The 19,993-nt window shown below is 39.2% G+C and overlaps 1 protein-coding gene across 4 annotated transcripts in view; it reads right to left on the bottom strand.

Annotated features, from left to right (window-relative positions):
* Positions 1-19,993, bottom strand: part of Jvl (javelin-like) — a 58,022-nt gene that overhangs the window by 9,081 nt on the left and 28,948 nt on the right. For 2 of the 4 annotated variants that reach the window (XM_071770975.1, XM_071770984.1), the window contains exon 2: positions 14,374-14,522. The exons of the other annotated variants lie outside the window; for them this stretch is intronic. The gene's annotated coding sequence lies outside the window, so the exon portion shown is untranslated. The remainder of the gene's footprint in view (positions 1-14,373; positions 14,523-19,993) is intronic. 4 annotated transcript variants of the gene reach the window in all.

Here is a 19,993-nt window from a genome sequence, read left to right as displayed (position 1 = left end):
ATTACGCCGATAATCGGCGTAATTTATCGCATTGGAAAGTGCAGTTTCTATCTTGTTCCCGCGAGAGACGTCCTTCCATTATTCGAGGGATGTTGTCCGATATCTCACACTCGTGGAAAATAGGTACTCCAAAAGCTTTCACGATGTACTTCTCACAAAATGAATGTCATTTAAGTAGAATACACCGCGTTAAATTGATTCCCAAGGCAATCGAAGAATCTCTTAAAATTAATTGAAGAATCAATCAAAATCAATATTGGAAGTTTACGAACATTTGTGATGTATTACGCGATACCGAGTATTTATTAACTCAATATACTTCACACGTTATCTGCCTAGCGAGTTTTATGCCTTACCGTATGTCACAGTAGAATTTTTATTATCATAAGCGTATATGATAAAATATCATGTAACATGATTAAATATTCTCATGAGTAATGTGTTGAATATCGCATTTTTTAATTTTATGTTATTATTTAGTTATTCATGATTCTAAATTTTATATTAATGGCATTTATTTTTTACAAGCGCGTTTTAAAAAATTCGATAAAATATCATTTAATCATTATCATGTAACATGATTAAATATTCTCATGAGTAATGTGTTGAATAGCGCATTTTTTAATTTTATCTTATTATTTAGTTATTTATGATTCAAAATTTTATATTAATGGCATTTATTTTTTACAAGCGCGTTTTAAAAAATTCGAATCTGTACGCGATTATAATCGGCAAATTTTATTTTTGGGATCCCCATATATTTTTTCAAATAAAAATTCTTTGATTCGTGCGAGAATAGTCGAAAAAATAAAGTTCAGGACAAAATATTTGATATTCGCGAGAAATAATTTGAAAAAATTTAATTACGCATGCCGTTGATTGTATTGGTGTTATTGGGTTGTTACGCGTGAAGTCATTTTTTCCATTTTGCGAATGATCGAATCTACGTTTTGAATTGCCTGCAGTTCTATTGTCGTGCGCAACAAACCTTAATTATCCTTCGGAGAAACACTTTATGGCTAAGATTAGCAGATTACTGCGAATTTTTGAAGCGTGAAGATTCGGATAATTCGCATACATTACAAAGATCCCTGGCGTTCGCATATAAGCGAACGCATAAGCGGGTAATCAGATACGTCTGTTGTATTATAAAACGGTACTTGGGCTTTTAGAGCCTTCCATATACCGTGATTATCGTTTCCTGATGCATTTCCGGCAATAAGAATCGGGTTATTGGGGCCTAATATCCGTTCGTTTCTCTCGCGGTACACGAAGGAACTGCTTCCGGACGGACACCGCGACTCGTCCGCGCCGAAAGTGTACCAGGATATTTCTGGGAGCGATAATTATCGATTATGCTAACGAGGCGTGCAACGTCATGCAATGTCGTTCCTACTTTCACTGGCACGTATATCCCGCCGGTGATAATGAGAAATTCGCACCGTGCGCGACCGATCGCCGCAGATCACAAAACGACCGACCGGCCGACAATCAAATATAGCGTCGGTCATAAAGGTTCGCCGCGCGCTTCTCCTCGCTGAATAATCCGGATTTAGGCCGACGTATCTAACGGAGCGGTGTAATCTTCTTCTTCCCAATTATCGGTACGCACTTTCACCGGTTGTACACCCGACGAAGGAGAATGTGGCCGGCCGGTGACTGCGTCAGATCGAGATGCACGCGCGTGAATCGGATCCATTGTGCAAATTCGATCTCCATAGCTAGTGTTGATGACTGAAACGCGCATTTTCCCTCGTAAAAGATACCTATATACGCGTACCAGTACGGTCGAAAGCGAGATACGAAAGTGAGTACCGAGACGGATGTGCGTCGGCATGGATAATTAGTTTATAATCGCATTATCCGGGAAAAGCTTCACTGTTACTTTTCTCTCTAGTAAGTCGATCTGGAGAAAATCGGGTAATATATCTCGCTACGCGCGCGCCTATATCTCTACAGCCTACATAATTACTATATCCGTTATAGGATAAGATTTCTAAATAAGATATCATCAATCGGTGTCAATAACGACCAAATAAACCTCACCATAGTAGTATATAATAACATGGTATCTACTGACAATGAGTGATGTGTAATAAATAATGTAAGACTATTAAGATATACTTAGGAAACGTACTAGAATTATGATAAATAATCGTGGTGTCAAGTATCGAGATATATAGTACCTACAATTAGATGTTTCAGGTAAAACTCGAAATCTACATATAGACATAATTAGTTATTATATAGATTATATAATTAACTGAAAGTTAAATAATTAGGTCAAAATAATTTTCCTAAATTCACAGTTGAAATTATTAAATTCTTATGGGATATGTTGCTGAGTACAAGTAGGCGCTGTCTCGCGCAGTGCTATGTCCATGTCCATTGCTGGGAAAGAAAGTGGAAACCTCCCGCGTAGCGGGCACACGTTTCACGCCCGTTATTTTATCTTCGTACAATTTGCACCGCACGGTGCCGAAGATGCCGATGCCGGTTATGCGTGATACGCGCTACCGTCTCGACGACGCAGGGTACGATGCGTGACGCGTCTGATTAGTCAAGCGGCAAGGCGGCAGGAAAGTGCGAGAGAAAACGAGGCTTTTGTGTCAAAGTCTTTCTCAAGATATTTCTCCGTCGAATGATAATCGTTAAAGATTCGAAGAGCGGATACGGTACTCAATTTTTAACACATCTCAGACGGTTTTACAAGCTAAGAATTTGTAATGAGATCTGTGTATAACATTATCACGTACGACTTTGGGGAAGAAATTGCAGAACGGTCAGTGAAAGCCTCGTGCGAAGAACTCGTCACTTTTATCTTAATTTAGAATTGCAACTTTCTCATTTATGATTCTGTGCTTGTAGAATTGATAATTTAAAAGATTTTCAGCTAATTGCCGAGTATCCATTAATAATATACAAAGAATGTTTCTACTCATTACTTGCACAATCGATTTATCTGTATGGTCACCTCCGTGTAACGTTTAAACAGTGTGATGTTGCAACATGTTACTGGAAGCATAATGCGTCCCAAGCAAGGAAACGGATCCCGCCTTTGTCCATGAACGGATGATTCACGCCGAGCTCGACAGACGGTATATCGTACCTCAGAACAGGACATCGTTTGCCCCACCGACATCTTCAAGCGAACTCACCTTCGCGCACTCATTCAAGAAGCCGAAATATCTTTCGATTGAAGCGTCTTAGGTAAATATTCATATTTTAAAGAGTTCTATATGCAATTAAATGTCCGGCAAATATATTTATTCGGACTTCGTTACCCGTATTCGAATCACGACATAGCAATCGTATTCAAACAAGTTCGATTGCTTTATTCGACGAGTCAAGGACTCGACGTGAATTACCTTCAAGTACCTCTCGTCGCACAAGAAGGTTGTGATACAGTCTATAAATCATTTCAATAACAATCAAACACAGAGCCTGCAATTTTCACAACGACTTATAAATAAAGAATCAACTATGACATCTTAATTGTGATGAATTCTACGTAGAACAATTCATGATTAATGTACGAAAGAGCTCAGAGCGAATTCCTTATCTAAATCAGTCTCCGAATTAGAGATTGAATAGCAGAATAAATAACAGAATCTTCAATCTTTATTTCATATACGGTAAAATGGATTTTATAATTTTAGAATAATGAATTTCTTCGCCAGTGTATAGAATAACAAATAAGCAACTTAATCGACAGACTGGCAATATATAACATCTCTTCGATGTGACCATTGAGGTCAATGGTCACATCGAAGAGATGTTATATATTGCCAGTCTGTCGATTAAGTTGCTTATTTGTTTATAATTTTAGTTTTAAAGTAAGTAGTTAGTTTTAAATTCGAAGTAGAAAATTAAAGTTTGCAATAAATGAGAACTTTGCTTCTTTCTTTCATATAAGATTTCTTGCACAAGATTCAATTAAGTAATTTGTTAATTACTTGTCCTATTGTTCTTAATGTTTCATGAAGTAATTTCTCTCTTTCTCTGTCTATACATATGTATAATGTTATCGGTCAATAACGGGTTATTGACTGTTTCGACAGATTAATTCTCTCCTTTGGCTCGAAGGCTGTTCTCGGGCACGGCCTCCGCATTTTCCGCGACATTCACCCACACACGTTTTCGCCATTGTTCCTCCTTAAACGTGCCGCTCCTTTTAAACGTTTCTCGTTAGGCGTGCAGCTACTCCAGGACGAGAACGTCACGACAGCGGATCTTTATGCGAGGTCGCGACACAATACAATGTATGAAAGTTTAAAGGAGCAACGCGACTTCCCCGACGAACACCCTCATTTCTATAAGAGGCTACACTGATCGACATATCGAATTGATTTGTGAAGATTTATGAGCGATTCGTAGATGACGATGTCCTACCATAATCGGCTCAAACGGTTTCTTAATAAGGCACAGCATTACCATCATCAAGCAATTTGTTCCGTTTATGGGTCTCGTCGAGAGACTAATGCACATCGTCCCGCATATAAAAAATGCTCCGTTATTTATTCCGTATATTATAACTCGACATCTGATTCAAATTCCCCGAAGCATTTAATTATTTATAAAAAAATTTTATAGTTAAAAAATAAAATTTAAGAAAATTTACAACAAGAGATAAATTTGTGCATAAAAGTCAGCGTTATAAACTTAAATAGAAAATAATAAGCATATTTTCTTATTGAAAACTAGATAATTCTATTAATTATATCAATATTCTGAAAATGAGATGCTACGTAAAAGTCAACTCATCGAAAGTTGACTCACTTGTGTTTCCTATATTGCTGTTATTTTCAATTAATTATTTCGATTAATTAACACAAAAGACTCGCATCTCTCTTGATGTCGATAAACGATGGCGAAATTAATTTGCATATCGTTATTCTCAGCCATGAGTTAAGCAATAATAGCTAAAGGGGTGAAGTTGTTTATGGGATTGTTTAAGACGAGCAAAGCAATATTATCATTAGCGCGGGTAATTTATTCAACGCGTAAATCCACGTCGATGAGCCAAACTTTTACGAATCAACGTTATGGAATTAAAACAGAGAGGGGAAAAAAGGGAGACGCAGAAGGTTCGCCTGCACGCCCGAGGGGTTTGCGTGATTTATGATGCGTCGATGCTAATCTCAAGGCCTCCTCTTCACCCTGAAAAACAATGCTTCCGATGAAAGGCAAGGGCCTCCATCGATACCGAATCGGCGCTAATTACAAATTTATTTACAGCCTCGACAATTTTTCCCGATACATTTTGAATCCTGTGATGTCAAATGTATTTTTGATTTACAATTCCCAGTTAATTTATTCTAAACCTGAATTCGAAAGTTATGCACACTTTCAATTGATGACAATGCATCTTTATTAATAATTAATCACTAACACTCGAACAGTGAATAAGACTTCGTTCTGTGCGAAATATTTTTGTAATGCAATAAAAGATGGAAAGATCCTCAAAGCTATTTCTTTCCAAGTTAAAATTAGTTGATTCTATATATAATTCATTCAATTATTAAAACATTGCTGCAGTTCATATGAATCATTTATCATAATCAAGCATCGAGAAATTATACGAACGAGAAAGAATGAAAATCTTACTCCGTGAGCTCGTGATTCATAAGGCGCTGATGCTTGTATCGCGACTTTTCTTTCTAGCCTACAGGATAAGACCTCGGGCGGGGATTCTAGCGGGCACGTTCGCGTGCAACGTGGGGCCCCCGCACGCGGTAATCATCTGTATAATAATGGCTCGGTCGTTGCACGCGCGTGTCACTCCTATAAGGAGCGAGCTGATGCCTACGCGTTCGCTGCGCTGCGTTTTTTTTCTCTATTCGTGTCTATCGTCCGTGCCCCTACGAGGAAGAGCACAGAGTGGAACGGAGTAAAACGTGATGCAGGCGATGAGAGAGAGAGAAAATCCTGTCCGCCTCCACGTGTTGGCGCGCGTCGTTTGCTCCGCATGTACCTTCGCCCGCCTTCTCGACTACGCTAAGTGAAGATCTTGATGTAAAGGGCCGTGATTCTTAGACGCTCCGCGTGTTGATTGCGTCGACGTGCCCCGAGGTCGCAGCGCGCACCTAAGCGTACACACGTTGCTACATTTGTATCGCGATAATAACTTGACATGTCAAATTGAATTTTACTCAACGAGTAGACAATTAATAATGAGCTTTTTTATACCTTTACTTTACAGATTAAAAAAATGAAAAATATAGAAGCGGAGAATCTTTCTCTTTAATAAAGATAAATTTTCATAAATTTTTTACTATGTTAATAATTTATAGAAGTATAGGTATTCGCATAAAGTATTTCCATCAATACAAGTATAAAAAAGATCTAACAACATAAAAAACGATTTAAGAAAATTTTATCTTAGAAAAATAAATGAGTCAAGAAAAGAGAGGAGAGATTTCTCTTTCTCTTCTTCTCTCATTATATGAAAAATTGTAATGGTGATTAGCCGTTACTATCCGTTCTTCCTCCGTTTGGAAAGTACTAATTTTATTGCAAGCATAGTGCAAATGCAAACTCGCGAATAAAGTGCTAGTCCGATACGAAACATTCTCGCGACGCTAATTTATTGTTCGGTTAGCGGTTTTACCATCAGGTCGATTTTTTTCGAACCGATATCGTGAGCGTCGTACGGTTAAAAGCCCGCATAACTCCTACGTATCGGCAAACCGCACTAAACGAGAAATGTAGCATTAAATATTTTTACCGAAACTGAATGCGCGTTATTCGTGGGCGATTGTTCAATCAGAATCGCCCGCATGGTCTCTCTATGATTTTTAGCTCTGGCGGCTGATTACTCTACCGTAACTGAGACCGAAATATGACAGGGCCGAAAGTTATACAAGAGCAGAGCAACCGTGCAAGACAGTAACACAATTTAAAGCAAAATAACTACGCCGAAAATAAACCGAGGTTACGTCTCTCAAAAATTACTTTGTAAATTTAATTCTGGTGCTTATCTTGCGTCACATAAATTTATTATATTTGAACAGATAATTACACAAAGACCAAGTTTTTTACCTATTTAAAAAGAGATAAAAAGAAGAATTAATCTTCTCAGAAATAACAAAATATATTCTGTCTGAATAAATATATAATCTGAATCATTTAAGTAAAATAATTATTAGAGATCAAAGGTGAGATCAAAAAGATAATATAAAAAGTGTCCATCGAGCAAATATACTTGCAATTCAGATTATATCTCATATCAAAATTCAAGGCCTTGTAAAGAATTTCTTACGAGATCGAGGTCGAGTCTCCCAGGTGGAAGTCCGTGAACACTCTTATCCGCTAAACCGTGTCGTTACCCTATCCCGTTTGTATCTCAACGCATATGGATGAGACCATCGTCATAGACGGTAACCGTCAAAGGTAAAACTTGAAAAAAGTACTCACGGGTACGTCAAGTATGGCAGTCACCGCAGTGTCGAGTCTCAAGGACGCTGTTTAACGCGGTAAGGTACATGTACCAGCATCTACTTAATTTCGATAGGAACAGAGTGGGCGACGGCGGTTATGTTCTCCTGTCTCCACACAACGCTGCAACGGCGCGCTAACCAAGAATGAAGGTTGACTGTGTAAATTGTGTAAAACATCGGCGAGGGAAGGATTCGTCTGCGCTGATTCCTGCACTCTTCAACCGTGTTCGGTAAGGCGGGTTTACTCGTTACTCCGCGAATATCTCGCACGAATCGACACGTTGGACTCGCGTGAGGAAACACTCGTTACGCTTCAAGTTCACGGCACACTCAGTAACGAACTCGCCAGGGAGACTATCTGTTAGCGATGATATGTGGGCGCCAGCACAGTGAAGCCGCAGGAAGGCTGTGCTGGCGTTCGAGCTTCAAGGATTCGAGCTGCCAGTTGCACGTATCAAGTAATTGTCTTAGCGGAAACCCTTAGAAATCCTCGAAAGTACATTGGAAGAGCGCTTAAAAATCCGGGTAGAAAAGTGATTTTAACATTTATCAGATGCACTTCTTCTAAGAACGTTCTCGGAAAGAATTCACCGTTATGAGTACGTTTATGAGTACGCGAGATAAAATAAGAAAAAGTATATACTCGAACGAACAAACGACATCTCTCTGCAACCTCAAACTGCTAATTTCCAGCTTCATTCCGGTTTCACTCCGCCTATATGTCGTTGGATAGTTCTATCACGATGCACACAATGTCAAGCTTGCCGGGAGAATTACTGTAATTTCTGAACGAGGTCGCGCATAGAACTTGCGTGAAATCTTCGAACGGGAGTCAATTGATAGGGAGCACTCGTTAGGCGAGGCTTTCTCTAATAGTTTGATCTTACTGACACGAATCGCGTGCTGCCGAGACTTAATTGCTGAAAATTCGCCGATGCATCGACGTCGGCGGCGGCGAACGCGGTGTATGCGGGTCAAGGGATCAAGGGAGACGCCGTGATGAGTAATGAGGTTTGTGACACGCGAGGCGTCAGTAACTAGGAAACAGTATCTATAGGCCGATCCGTGAAAATTTCTACGAACTTTCCCACGCAATTTATTCCCACAAAAGAATCAGCCTGCCACCCAAGTAAATTGCTTTTCTTCGGCACGCCTCGCTTCTTCGGCGCAAAATGTATGAGATTCGCAGCAGATTCGATTTCGAGATAAATAGTCGCTCGGAAAAGTGGGTCGACGTGTGAACGCGTGACGCAATACAACAATAGAAAACTATACATATAAATCATTCATTGAAAAAAATAATGTAAAAAGATTTGAAATTTATGTACGTAAAACAGAGTGTAAATTAATATAACAGACAGAATCTAACACACCCAATCGGTCTGACACATCCGATTGCTCCAACAACCCACGTACGTGTCGTAAGCGTATGCAGGAATATAATTACTTAGTCAAGCGATTATCTCTCTCTTATAATGACATTCATTCTTATCGAGGAATACTTGAAATTGCAGTGATTAATTAGCGGTAAAACGTGTATTGATTAACGCGCGGTAATAGCTTGCCTAAGCATCTGAGTGCAGGGAATAAACGTGAATTTCGATAGATCGACGGAACATCATTTTCAGCGAAGATAAAGTAGATCAATGCTACCTCACTAGGTTATAACTCGAAATGCTCGACCTTCGACATTAAACGGAATTCTCTTGCCGCAGAAGGACGATGATCCTTCTGCAGCAGACCTTGACCCGTGCCACTCGCGTCTGCGAATGCTTAATCGAATTCCCAATAAGTGGTATCCTACTTCTCAAGCATAGAATTACATCGTTATCTCGCGCGAGCGAAAATAATTAATAATAAAAACAAACTCGAAATCGCGGTGCGAGCCACGCAGGAAAAGACTGTCCTGAATAGCGAAGCTCGCACGAAATATCGCGTTCTCGGTCGAAACGATTCGACTTTCGTTCTCGTCGAGCAGCGTGAAACATCACGGCCAGAAAATCCGCGAGGCAATCTGATAAACGACCGGTTCGCGACGCTTCGCATCGCGGATATCGGCGCGAGGCGCGTGGGTGCGACGCTATAAAGATCAGCTCTCCTGTGAGTTTCCGCCTCGATCCGGCTGAATTTCGATTCGACGAGAACAAATGAATTCTGAGATCCGAACCACGCCGCAAGGTCAATATCGACGATGCCGCGAGAAGTAGGACTGCCGGCAACGCGACTTTCCATTCCAACCGATTTTCTATTACATGTTTACGCAGTCAATTGATTTCGTGCACTCGCGACGCTCAGCCGCGCGGATCCCGGTTCCTATTTTCAACTCCATTTAACGTCGCTCATTCAACATTACTTCTCGAATATTGTGTCGATATGAATGTCAAACGAAAAGCAGGAGATTGCGTGCAAGAGTGTTGCTAGGCGGAAATTTTACATTACTTTTCGCAAATCAAACGGGAAATCGAACAGTCACGTTACGACTCAAATGTGAGAAAACAAATCAATCTCCGTTATAAAAAAAAATTAGTAAAATGCGTTATTTTAGTGCATATTTTTGGCAGTCCTACGATGTCACTTTTTATTGCGCAAAGTATTCAATCACTTTCGAGAAGTTTATCTCATATCACGTCTTGAAATGTCACTAAAATTAAATCTACACGCGAATGTTAAAAGAGAAACTGAACGAAAAAGTCAGTGATCGAAATAACTTTTTGCGCTCGTATTGTATAAATAATGGAAACGTTTGTTGACCAATTTTTCGAAACTATTTTAAATTGCAAAAAATTAAACGGTATAACGATCGTGATCGAACGTAGGCGAGGGGAACTTGATCGATTGATCGATCGGTAACCCAATTGGCTCATCCATTCGGTCCCCGAGGGTTTACATAATGGCGCTCGACGTCCTGTTATGGAATTTATCGATCGTTACATCGATATAAGGATGTACGCCGGCCAACTGTCATCTTATCTGCGTCCGTTCTGGCGATGGACCCAATTCAATCCCCTTAAAATTAAATTTTAAGTATTATTTGTCTTTTAAGCGGATCTCAATCGCAGGTATTTCATAATCTACAGCAATCTAAATTAGTATCGTGTAGCAAAAAGGTAGAAGTAAAAACTATTGCATAACGATTCGAGCTTCAATCGTTACGTATAAAGCCGATAATTTCCGATTGCATTTATTTGTATTGATCAAGTCTATATTTGAAGAATATATTAGTAGAAAACTTATAAAGCAGTGTTTTTGCCGAAACAAGATTCAATAACCTGATTGGTCATTTTAGAATGTGAAATTGGAGTAAAAATATGGGACACTTTCTATGCTCAAAAAACAAAAGACACGGTGAAAGATAAACGTCGAACGAGCATCGTTTACTACGTTTACTAAAACGTGCATTACGATCCGCCGCGAAAAACGAGCGAACTGCGAGCCGCTCGGCAAAAATGTATTAATGTAACGCTTCGGTAGTTCGCTCGCCGCGGTCATATTGGAGCAATCATCATTTCTCATTGTTCGCGCAGTGAAAGTGGCTTCCCGTGCATAGCGCTGCGCGTGTCGCCCGCGGACATTGTGCTGTTCTTAAAATAATTATATCTGGCCTGCCTCTACCCATGCCAGTACCTATGCGGCGCAACAGCTGATTCGCATATAACTCGGGCCGACCGTCCGAACTCGATAAATTAAATCTCGTGCACGATTCAATAATTCCGAGACGCTCGTCTTCGTGATTCGTGATTCGCGAACCCGAGAAACGTTGTTGCAAATAACAGATCGTTAACGGGCAGTTTGCGCTCGTGCTTAAGGAGCTCGATCCAAACGAATTATAGCGGCGTGTAATAGCGGATCACGAGCCTAATTGCAGATCCCATAATGCCGGATGAATTTAATCACTCCCGTTTAAATAGATCGCCTCTAAAATTCACCGCTAATACTATTCTAGATACGGAGTACTTTAACAGTCGATTTTTAAACGGTGCAACAAGAAAAAGTATGCATCTATGAAATTATTTCTCTGCTCTGGATCTTTTAATTGAACTCATTTTCAGTATAATTTACATCGTTTTCTTTGTTCGCGTTCATCATCACTGATTTTTCACTCTAGAGTTAGAAAAACTCTATGCTATATTATACATTATATGGATTTATATATGTACATTTCAATTTCCTTCAATTGCGAGACAAACACAAGTCATCGCGGCGAGAAATACAAAATTATTGCAAGTACTTATTGCTCTTAATTTCTCCGGAATTTCCATAATACCGATTGCACGGACAGCAAAACATCAACGAGGACTGGATAATACTACGATTTGTAGTACTATAATTACGAATGATCTAATATCGTCTTACGTCACATTAAAACAACATTAACATCATATCACTCTTAGAGCGATATGGAGTAATTTTTTCCAGGCGAGTGATCTTGGATGTCTGTGTGCTACAGTTATTTCGGTTCGATAATTTTCGACTAGTGACTAGTAGATAATTCTTAAAATATCAGAACAGTTCACAAAAATAATTCAAGTGCTAATGGCTCAAAATAGAACGGCTTGTCTTAATTGTAATATTAATGAATCTCCAATCACTTTTATCTATATATCTATATATACGCTTGATTTTTGATACACAAACCATATATGTAACGTTCACACAATTACAATAAGAAAAACTCGTCAAATTTAGAAACTTACCACGTGATTGCGAAAATAGATACATTGTACATTATTAGGATTTCTTCGTGCAAGTTATTATACGAAACAAATGGTTCAATGTGCAAGCGACAATGAAACATGCAGCAATTTTCGCGAATTTTATCTATTTTTACCACTTTTTCGAGTGAGTTAAACAATTAACGGGAAAAGTGGAGCAGGAGCAATTTCTTCCAACTCCCACAATTTCGCTTTCACGATACCATCGTATAATAGACGATTATAGCATGTACTGTGCATTCGACTCGAGCATGTTTCATTCACGCTCGTACACGCGCGAAGCTTAATGTCATACAGACGTAGGTATACGCACAGACGTGCGTTATGAAGATGAACGAAACTGCTCCCGTCTAACATGCAAGTAACACTCCCTCATTAGTGCAAGCAGCAAAGAATTGTGTCTGGATATTATGCTTAGTCTAATGCGATAAAATAAATTTTTACAATTTATATATGTACATAACACATAAATTATATATACTAAAAAATATAAATAATTTAGACTTTAAATATAAAAAATAAACAGGCGTAATAAAAAGAGAGCATGATGTAAATTATAATGCAACAATATCGAGCAGAGCAGGGGCTGTTTAACAAGAGCGATTTCCTTTTATCGTACAACTCACAGGGGCGGCAGATGCACGCCATGTGTTATAAATGGCCCAGTGAGCATCTCGTCGATAATAAATCTCAGGAAAAGGCGTGTGTATATCCGTGTCTCGATTAAGGAAAAATACGCGTGTAAACTATCGCGCTTTACACAGCTGTATCCGATAGGTGGTTACGCAGCGTCTCGGTATTTTCCAAAATGTTGAACAAACACTTGGGAATTGTATTTAATCGAGTATATATAAAAGGAAGATAAGAATTTTCACATAAATAATTTTTACGCTGGTTGGATGTACCGTACTGGCCGATAATTTTGCAAAATAGTTTCTACTTTGCTTTCTTTTTACGTGCAATCGTTGCGATGCGACGTCGTGTTTTGCACAGCGCAATTCTGCACTCTTTCGTAAACCACCGGGTAGAGCAATTCAATGCAACTCGAGTAATCCTCACGGCGTGACCATGGGAAAGTAAGGATACAGCAAAAGTGAAAGCAATGTAGGCCAATATCGAAGTCAGGAGGCGTCGTATCGACCAAACATTTGTTTGACGACATGGCGCGAGATTGGCTGAGAATTTATTAAATCGAATATATACATACATAGTATAATAAAGTATGCATATATATAATATAATCAAGAAAAAATAACCAACATTAATTCACGAAATTATTGCACTTAATAATTGATTTTTATTTGAGGGTGTATATGTATGTGAGTACATATACATATATAATATGTGTATATATCATCCAACATCTTTTATTCGAATATATGAAGATTTATTAAAATATTTAACATTGAAAATTAAGTTATCAAAAAATATTATATTTTGCGAAACTTTTATTAAGGATTTTAAATTCGTTCGAGAATCTATAATCGAGGGAAACTAAACTGATCTCATACATCTTGAAATCTTGTGTAATATTCGAGATACAAATATGTATCTTCATTAATTGTTTGAATAAATATGTCTATCAGTTTCGATTCGCGTTATCAGCGTTCGCAATTGAAAAAAAGTAAACGATACGTTCGTTACGAAGATACGTTAAACTCTTGTTGAGTCTTAACAACCATCGCTTATCACAGCATTGAATAAGCAACAAAGCGAGGCATGAGGGAGAATGAAAGAGGGAGAGAGAAAGAGAGAACGAGGTTGCAGGATGCAGCTGATTGGCGATTCGCAACGTGAAGCATCACCGTGAACATGCGTGTCGCGACTCAATACGCATAAGAGAGTGTACGCGATTGCATAGCAGCGAACACGCGTGACAGACTAGACTTAGAGGTTCACAAACATCTTAATCTTATGTCTTTTATGAGAGACTCTTAATATTGTGTCTCTTAATATTCCATTAAGAATAATGATCGGTTTTAAATTTTACTTAAATTTTAATGTTAATTTACATGCCAATATCTTTATATAAGCACTATATCATGCAAATTTGTTAAATAAAATGTTACTGATAAAATGACAAAGTACATTAGCTTGTCTGAGCAATGGTAATAGAAGCAATTAAAGTAATTGATTGTAAAATAATAATGTACACAGAAGACAGACTAAAGCAATTTTGGCAATTTTAAAGCAAAATATTTATGCAACAATTATATACATACGTTTTATTTAAAACATAAATTTAGTTCCAGATGTATCGTCGCGCCTTTGTGAGCCTGGTAAGGAGCTAATTAAGTTGTTGGATCCTGGAACGTGATGCTTGCTTCGTCGAATGGAACATTTCGCGGGTTCTCTTTTTGCTGAATATTTCCTTTGAGGAAGAAGAAACTATATGAATAAATCGCTGAAAAATTTGTGCACTAATTCCTAAGTGATCTGATATTCATAGCAAAGTACGTATTACAGAGTTTATATAGACTTCAAGCCAGTAGTAACATGCTGAGTTGTCAGCTCTAAATTTAGCAAAAAAGAAAAAAAATTGTTAAAGATTATAATAAAAGATTTTTATAATACGTATCTTTTTACAGATTTCTCAAATATTTTTTTCTTCTTTTTTTCTAAAATCAATGAATTAAAAAATGAATTAAATGTAAACGAGTATACCATCCATTTAATTAAAAAAATCCAGTTTTAATATCTTATAATATCTCAATCAAAATTCCTCGATAGTTCACCTGTCACGAAAACCGTAATAAAAAAAAAACAATAATGGTTGGCGGCAACCGGCTCTGTAATTCAATAAATGTCACGAAAATGACGAGGTGCCAGCTCGCGCTGTCGTGCTCTTCGACCCATTTTTACTCGGCTGCACCTCTCATCGCCGTAACTCTCTCGCATGGCGAACGATAGCATAAAAGGATAATAAAACTGCCGTGACGGGGCGAACCGTTCCGTTCGATCGGAGCACCAACCTGCCCTAGCCGGTATCACTCTTGCTGCGGCGCAAATATACGCGGTGATAAATGATCTATTATTCGTGAATGATTCGCGCGGAGCCTAGAGCAAGGCGATATTCGACGTTCGATTGTAGTAGGCAGGTAAAATTTGTCTGCTCAAGCTTCATGCTTCGCTTATCCTTGAAAAGTTACAGAAAATAAATGAAACGTGAATCGACTCTCGATTTCCGCGCGTTTTGCGTTTTATTCTTATATTATTTTTATACTATTAGCAAGAGAAAGTATAAAGATCGGGATACACTGAAATCGACACCTTTTAGTATCGCGAAATAAATAAATTATCTAGCTCGGACTCCGCGCGAGATAATACGAATTGCAACTTGCAAGGACAGCCGGTAGGGAAGCCGGCAACAAAGCATGCTCCGTGCATGGGCTGATCTTGTAACAAGAGGCGAGGGGCAACAAGCGGCAATTAGCACGATCCTACATGGCAAAGTGTAGAAATTCTCGCGTGTTTACGCGACGAGACGCGCACTTTATCGGGCTCTGTGTGCGCGCTTGCTCGTAAAACGCTGTTCGTGACTCCGCAATATGCTCGAGTACGTTGACCGCGCGGTTGCATACTGCGGTAATTAGGTAACAAAAACCGTGAGTCTTTGTCGCGCCCGATAAACAATCCGTGGATTTAAACGCCCCGCGCCTCGTGATTGCACGCGATCCCGAAATCTGCATGCCGCGCAAAAAGGTAAAGGTCGAAAAAAGGTCTCGGCAAACGGCGCAGCAGTCTGCGAGACGGGCAAGAATAATTACAGCATCTAATCGGTATCGCTTCCCGTGTTTGCGCGATTACGTAAGTTAATCGACCGCGACCGCGAATTCCCCGCCCCGATTTCGATTCTATCGACAGCGCGCGGTTTCAATCGGCTGAAACGGGCAGGTGCACCGGGCCGGATATGCCGCTCAGCATCATTAATCGATCGGATGCTTCGATCAACATCTGATAATGGCATGGCCTCTTTCATGATCAAAATGACGCTGCATTGACCACCGAATTCGGGTCGAATTAATTCAACCTCTTTTTCTTTCGTTTAACTTGTATAAATTTATAACTAATTTAGATATAACGTTTTTCATCTACACACATATATTATATAATTTATATAAATTTTGATAAAATTTATAAGTTTACTTTAACATATTTAATAATAAGATAACACGATCGAGGTACAGCGGATCAGTCTTGTCGTGACAATCAACGTTAGTAAGAAAGTCATCATTTTCATGGTCGTTTTTCGAAGAGACTCAATTAAGGGACTACTTCTTGTGGCAAAGGGTACAACCATTAATTACGAGATTCGTCAGGTATATAAGTTGAAAGTCACTTTGACCCTTGGTGCAACTTGGTGCATTGTGCGGCAACGAATCGCTCGCGTGCAATTAAGTGGTACGGTTCTAAGCGGAGGTGCCTTTGAAACTTCATTCAAAGGAAAGAGCTCAGTCGGTTAATCTCGCGTTCTAATCCACACGTTTCGAATCGATTAAACAATGCATAAATTTCGAGATTGAATAAGAAGTTATTACGGCGAACACTCTGTTGCGCGTGAAAGAATAATTCATTAAAGGAACGCTTCACCGGTGCACTTTTCATTTCTTTAATTAATACAGTGTAATGCAATTTCGACGGTATAACTCTTTTCCCGCAAAATGGAGCAAACTGAGGATCTCGAAACTGCACTCGATAACGCATCCGAGCAATAATCGGGACGGCATATCACGCACCAGCCCGCGATGCAAATCATATTTCTTACGCATGCAATTAGTAACTTCCCTGCGGGAGGCAAAACGATCATTATAACTGCACGCATTGCGCAGATCGGGTCGCGTATCTGCGGAAATTAGCGTTGCGCCGTAATGCCACTGATTGTGAGTAACTGTAACTAGATGCGAAATGGGCCAACGTAATTATCAAGAAGCGCGGAAGAGGAGGACGCGATGAGATAGTTGACTATACATATGCCCGATGGAGCTCACGTTTTTCTTTACCCTACCGGCAAATTATAGTCCAACACGCGATTTTGTACATCTAATAGAAGCTTCAAGTGAATAATGTTTCCCGAATAGAATCAATGTTTCACACTTTTTTTATCGTATACCAATGGTAATCGTAATCTGATGTAATCTTTAACGCTGTCGTACATTGGACAATTGATGAAATTGTATATCTTTCATCATGTAAGACTAAACTACCGGGGCTCGCGAAATACCGAGATATTTTAACGGCGAATTAAATTGAGATCCTGAAATGTAACTCGTGATACATATACTTTCTTTTTTATGCCCGCGAATTGCGGTGAGCCGACGTAATAAGGAAACGTGGCTCCTCTTACGTGGAGCTAAACTCTCGGTAAACAGGTGTTCCCGAAAGATGACAGATGGCGGATGATGAGAACGGTTGTACGAAGCGAGTAAAATCGCTCGCTGCTTCATCTCGATCAAGAGGCCTATTCAAAAGGATATAACGTCGCGATTTGCAATACCTATGTAATCACTCTCTAAAGAATACTAATGTCTGCTTTTTTCCCGCATATAAATCTTTTGATCAATCTTTTGATCATCATACCATTATAAATTGCGAATAATCTCTTTAGTTGATCTATCTCGGTCGAGATCGTCAATCTGTTGCCGTTTCTTCGTAAGAAATATGCGTTAAATACTAGAAAGAGCGTTATTACATTCTCTGACGTAGACTATATTATTTCTAATTTTTAACTCTCTGTATAATTTTTCTTTATGTATTTTTACTGGAAGACAGTTAGACTGTGATATATTAGAACGTGCACACGTACACTGCGGTATGCAGCATCGCGCTAGGCGGGAGCATTTTCTCCGTTGATTTGTAGAGCGTGGCCGCTGCACGCCGCTTTATTTTATACACGGTCAGAACCAACGAGCCCTACTCTCGGTCAGCAGTTATTTAACCATAATAGGACGCTATCAACATTTTAAATCGGCGTACGTCGGCCACGGCGTGTATCGTGAACGCGATGCAGGAGGAGGCTGTGCGTGAGGAAGAAAAATACCGTTCAGAAACATTTTCACTTAACACATAGAGCAGAATCTTGTTTATGAGTAAAAAAATAAAATTTTTCAAAACTCCTTTGTGGAAAAAAAGACATACCGTATAAAGAATAGAAACTTTCAAAAAAATTATTCTCGAGATCCAATGCGTTAACTTGATGAGTCTTGACTTAATTAATTTCATAATCTTCGACGATAAACATACTTATCAGATAAGCATGCTGATAGTAAGCATGTATTTCTAAGTTAACTTTACAAATCGCTGATAACTCGTCGCTTGCATTAATCTGTTTATGCAATCGATATGCATTATATGTAATCTTATCTTCACAGTCTTTTATCTTCACTGCGAGACACACATTTTCCATTGTTCTATTTTTATTTCTTTATAACTCAATTCGTGTGTTACTCAATCACGGTCTTCTAACTCTTCGTTTTAAGAGCAGACTACTTTTTTTCTGCTCTTCAAGAGCCACGCACGATTGTAAAATCATCTAGTGCAGGAGTCTGTTCTGACTCGCTGATATTGCGAGCGGTTGCTTGCGCCGCTACCTCCGCCTGCAACACGCAGCATCAGGTTATCTCGGAACATGTGCGGAACAAAAAAAAAGAGGTACAGGTGGATACGAGCGGAAATTGAACGTTGCCATTGGCGCAGCAGGCTGAAACGCGGGGTGGCAAGCAAGATCAAGGATGATTTAGGGCCGATTCCACCGACGCCGATTACTGTACGTTCTTTCTCCCCTCGGTATCACCATCCTGTGATCCCCATGGAGAGAGAATATTCGGTCGGCGGAGATAAACGACGTCGGAGGAGTTGGTTCTTATAATCGTTCGTAATCTGTTTACATGCATGCACCTGCACTTTTATTAACGTTTACTCTAAAGGTGTAAATTTCTATGTCTTATTTACATATAGAAATTATCGTAATTATCTTTTCCAGGATCGATGACTACGCGGCTCACTCTATCGCATCGAAGGTAAGCAACGATTAAATCGTGCGTACAGTAAATACGCATTAACCCCGGAAAATGGAGGAGCAATTGGTTGCGCGTAAGTGCGCACGGCGCGGAGTTAGTGCGCATCGACGATACGGGATGTACAGGAAAGAATAAAGCGGAAGCCTTTGCGGGAGGAAAACGGTTGTTGATTACGCATTATAAACAAATTGCCGATAAGCCAAGCAAGAAGGAAAAAACGTGATGGTTACTTCGGTATCGACCGGCGACACCGAAATGCACTTTGAGGAGACAAGCGCACAGCGTTCCTTGTATAAATTTTACTTTGTTATAAAAATAACAAATTGCTATTATCGTTATAATAAGAGAGAAAATAAAATACCGTTAATAATGTATAGAACACAATACGTAAGAGATATTTTTTTTATGAAGCTTTTACCTACGATAATAAATCGTAACAAAGAAACTGTAATATGTACATTATTAATTATTAATTAATTATGTAATTGTTTCTGCGATACGTATAAATGTAAGTAAATGATAAAAGCGAAAAGTAGAAATATAGATGGAACATCTGCGAGTACGAACGATCGATACATTTCGCCTTTCTCGTTGTAATTACAGTTATTACACGCATTTCCCGCGTTATGTGATAGACGCGAGTCCAATTACAACTAATTCGCACTCTGCCGACGAAGGCAGTGGGTTTTCTTTTTTCCTTCCTCGCTCTGTCGTAATCGCTTTTAAACGCATCGGACGGTAGGTAGTAACGACGTAATGTAAAAAACAGGGAAATCATCGGAGCATGTTCAGCTGAAATCCACTGTCGAAACGTTTGCAGAAATCG

This window comes from Temnothorax longispinosus, chromosome 1 (assembly GCF_030848805.1).
Source record: "Temnothorax longispinosus isolate EJ_2023e chromosome 1, Tlon_JGU_v1, whole genome shotgun sequence".
NCBI classification, from domain to species: domain Eukaryota; kingdom Metazoa; phylum Arthropoda; class Insecta; order Hymenoptera; family Formicidae; genus Temnothorax; species Temnothorax longispinosus.
This window is presented reverse-complemented; position numbering and strand designations above follow the sequence as displayed.